Source organism: Nicotiana tabacum, chromosome 13, assembly GCF_000715075.1.
Source record: "Nicotiana tabacum cultivar K326 chromosome 13, ASM71507v2, whole genome shotgun sequence".
NCBI classification, from domain to species: Eukaryota; Viridiplantae; Streptophyta; class Magnoliopsida; order Solanales; family Solanaceae; genus Nicotiana; species Nicotiana tabacum.
Window position 1 is genome coordinate 130,795,308 of NC_134092.1, and position 4,671 is coordinate 130,799,978.

At 33.5% G+C, this 4,671-nt stretch overlaps 1 pseudogene; it reads right to left on the reverse strand.

The window, feature by feature from the left end:
• Positions 1–1,132: 1,132 nt before the first annotated feature.
• Positions 1,133–2,949, reverse strand: LOC142168357 (TMV resistance protein N-like; annotated as a pseudogene).
• Between the last annotated feature and the right edge of the window lie 1,722 nt (positions 2,950–4,671).

Genomic DNA, 4,671 nt, shown 5'->3' on the forward strand with positions numbered 1-4,671 from the left:
TATATAAGCTGTATTCGATACGGTATTACCTCATACACTTATACTTAGTGCATAGTATAGCGTAAGTACATATATTATATATATAAGCTGTATTCGATACGGTATTACCTCATACACTTATACTTAGTGCATAGTATAGCGTAAGTACATATATATATATATATATATATATATAAGCTGTATTCGATACGGTATTACCTCATACACTTATACTTAGTGCATAGTATAGCGTAAGTACATATATTATATATATATATAAGCTGTATTCGATACGGTATTACCTAGTACACTTATACTTAGTGCATAGTATAACGTAAGTACATATATTATATATATAAACTGTATTCGATACGGTAATATCTAATACACTAATACTTAGTGCATAATATAGCGTAAGTACATATTATTTATATATATAAGCTGTATTCGATACGGTATTACCTCATACACTTATACTTAGTGCATAGTATAGCGTAAGTACATATATTGTATATATAGACACACACGCCCGCTTCGTAGTACTATTCATCCCTTGTATTACAAAAGTATTAACGACTTACATTTATATTATTTACGTAGTAAATACAAAAGTGATTTTTAATTTTTATTTATTCATGAATTTAGTTTAGCGACCAAAGTTGGTCGCTAAATTTAAATCAGATTTAATTATATTTCATATAATAATTAAATTAATAATATAATTATTAAAATTGAATAACTGGGACCCAGTTAAGCGACCAAAATTGGTCGCTACCTTTCTTGCCTTTATGTAGCGACCAACGTTGGTCGCCAATTTTATATTATATATATTTAAATTTTATAGTTTTTTCAAAATAATAATATAATTATTAAAATTCTGTAAGCGGGTCCCACTTTAGCGACCAATATTGGTCGCTAATCTCAGTAAACGTTTGACCAAACAAGTCTGACCAATTCAGTCAATATTTTGACTACTTTAGCGACCAACCTTGGTCGCTTTTTTCCATAGACCAAATTTGGTCGCTATTTTTTGGTCGCTTTTTTCCATAGACCAAATTTGGTCGCTATTTTTTGGTCGCTTTTTACAGGAATTCTAGTAGTGTATATAACTGTATCTAACCAATTACGTAAGTCCAAATAACATCTAATGTTATTAGAGCATGCGACAGCAGCTGGCTTCATCGGTCACGGTGTCATGGTGTACACCAATTTCATATCTGCTCCGTATCCCAATGCGATGTTCTGTTGGTTCATCTTTATACAACAAACGAAATCCAAACTTCTTTATTTCTCCAGAAAAAGATAGCCTGATATGCCCATAGTCATTTGGTGTTTTTCCATTTGCCTTAGATGTATCCCATAAGCCAGGAAGAGGTACCACGAGAAAATGAATAGTAGATTCTGCATCAGGTTCTGAATGGTCAGATAATTCTAGTTCCCCGTTCATCAACAACATCTCATCATATTCTGAACGGCCGGATAATTCTAGTTCCCGGGTCATCCATGACATCCCATCATTACATAAGGGAATCAACTGAACTGTGGTGTCAATTAAGCTGCCAGAGTAACATACAACGAACCCCAAGAAGTTATCACATACATACCAATTTTCAGGCAAATTGACTGATACAATTCTATTCATTCCCTGATGGTGTACCCAACTTGGGATCTTCCTTTCAAGATGCACAATGGTAAACACTCTTAGTGACAAGGAATATGAAGCAGAAATGTCATTTTGCAAGGAAGAAATATTCTGAAACATGGTATGTGCAAACAAATCATAGATCGAATCATTATATGCGTCATCTTTATCATACAGTGGCATGAATATCACCCTCTGTAGTTTCTTTCTCTTTGTTACTAAATCGTGGATACTTTTCAGAGCCATATGACAACCTACATGCAATTACTTTAATTCAAGGGGAAGTTCTGGTAGCTGTGTAAGCCTCTGGCAATCTGATAAGTATAAGGATCGAAGAGCACCAAGTTGGGATATGCTTCGAGGCAAATGCTCAAAATTATTTCCTCTGAGATTCAATTCTTTCAAAGAGAATAAGGATCCAATATCTTTCGGAAGTCCTCCATTTATTAGATTGCTGTACATGAGATCCAGATATTCCAATGAGCGTAATCCTTCAGCCACAGGAGGGAACTCAAAGTGCACTCCATCTCCGAAGCCTCTAAACTTCAAGATTTTAAGTTTGTTCAAGCGTACGATGGAAGACGGAGGTCGTGAAATTCGAGTCCATTTGGCATGAAGCTCCTCCAAGTTGTCTAAATCCCCTATCTCCTCTGGCAAGCTTACAAGTCTGTAGCAATCAGACACATCTAGAAGAACCAAACTTTTCAACCTAGAGATGCTGCTGGGAAGAGCTACAATGTTTTTCAAACGCGTCAAATCTAGCTTGGTAATATGAGTTTGGTGCTGAAAATAAGAGAATGGTAATTTCCCTAATCCCAGAGTCTTCCATGTGAATCTGTATCTCCGGCTTCATTCTCTCGTCAATTTCTGAAAATTTCTCTAAACTTGAGCAACCTTCTAAACTCAGATATTCAAGAGATTCCACGTTACCACATGGAAACCTCTCAAGGCTTTCACAATCACACAAATCTAACCGAATGAGTTTGCTGCAACATCCCAGGGAATGGTGAACCTCTTCAAGATTACTACAATATTTCAAAGCCAAATACTCCAAATTTGGCATCCCCGTGAAATTTGGTGTTCGCATCAGTCTTCTAGAGTAGCTGAGATCTATCCTCCGTAGTGACCGCAAATGCTGTTCAGAACATAGACATAATGAGAAAAAAGAAAGAACCTATTTCGTTTTGTTTTTTCATTTGTATTTTGGGCATCAAATGACCTCTGTTTTATTGAATTCTTAATTACTTATTGCTAACTTTCCTAAAAGTATTTATCACTCCATCGACAAGAAATGAATGATAGCATTTGATCTGTGAGGGCCAACACATTATTTTTGTGCGAAAATAAATAAAAAATTTATTTTTTATATATGAAAATTACTTGTTAAGAAACTTGAGTTTAGTATTATGGTTATCACTTGGCACCAAAAACTATTTATATTTAATAGCTAAAATTGTCAAAATTGTCCACTAAATTTAGCTGCTGGATAAAGAATGTCACTGATATTTTGTTTTTTCCACCAAATTATCCCAATTTTAAATTTAGGATAAAAATAATTTTCCCTCTCTCCAAAAAAAGTTTGGAGCACGAGGGTTAACTCACTTTAATATCCTTTTGGAATTAACTCTGGTGATCTGTAATTTTTAATTATTATTTTTATGTTTAAAACTATAGAGAAGCATGTTAAAGCGTATTCCTACTTGCTATTTAGAAAATATATGAAAATTTATAGTTAATAATAACTATTTGTCTCTCCGATTAGTAAAAAGTCAAGCCAATTCAGAGAAAGAATTTTTGTTTACGGATAAATAATTTTTTTTTTATTTTTTTGACATTGACTTTCTTACTAGTTTTATCTTTTTATAGGATTTTCTAATTAGAATTTGACCCTTTTTAATAGTTGTTAGAGCTATATATCTTTGAAAATTTTCACAAATAGTTTCCTACTGTTTCAATTTAATAGTCCCGTAGACAATAAATTGCGTCGAGAAAATAAAACCAAGACCAAAAATATTGCAACTATCGTAGTATTTTATTTCAGATATTTGAGTGTTCAATCTCTATGAATCCTCTGATTCTTCTTTTCAATAGTAAATAAATTCAAGGGCCTTTGAGCTTGATCTTGAATTTATGTTTGTTGCCACGAACGATGATCTTGTTCTTGAGCTTGATTGCTTGAACTTGACCTTGATTCGTTCTTCGTTCTTGAGCTTGAACCTGATTTCTTGAAGTTGAACTTGATTGCTTGAAGCTTGAAACTTGTAGAGAAATTTGCGGCGTTTGATCCACGAGCTCTTTCTTGCTTTTTGTTATAACTTCTGGTGTCTTTTCTGGGTTATGGAGACCCCTATTTATAGTTGTGGAAATGAGGAGTTGTGATAAGAACAAACTCTTTCCGACCAATAAAATTGAAGTGTGACATGGTCGCATTTGATTGGCTAGAACATGTCACTTGCACATGTGGCATGATTTCATTGGCCTTTTAGTATGACTTGGTATGCCTTGTCATTTTGACACGTGGCATGATCCTATTGGCTCTTCCGTTTGACTTGGTGTGCCACGTCATTTGAGACGTGACACCAAACTGGGCCTCTAAGAAGATGACATCTTGGGCTTAATGAAGTGGGCTCATCACTTTAACCCAATTAAATGGGCTAGCCCAATGGATTAAAATTTATTTATTTAATCCATATATATTGGGCTTATATAATTAATTCAGTTATATATTGGCCCATAATATTTATTTGGACCAATATATCTTGAATTTAAAATATAATCCAAATTCTTTTATGGATTTAATTTTAATAAAAGGGAAATTTTCACATAAGAACAACTGAGATCCCTGCTTTTTAATTTTATAGCCCATATTTTAATTTACAACCAACTAGCCCAAAACATAATAGGCTAAGATTCAACATCCAACTCTAATATATTCTCAAAATTACTATTTAATTTTTAAAAAAAATTGCTCAAGCTATTAAGTTAATTTTCAAATCAGTAACTGTAACTCAAATGTTAGTTCAACAAACCAAATCCATTTGGATGGTGAA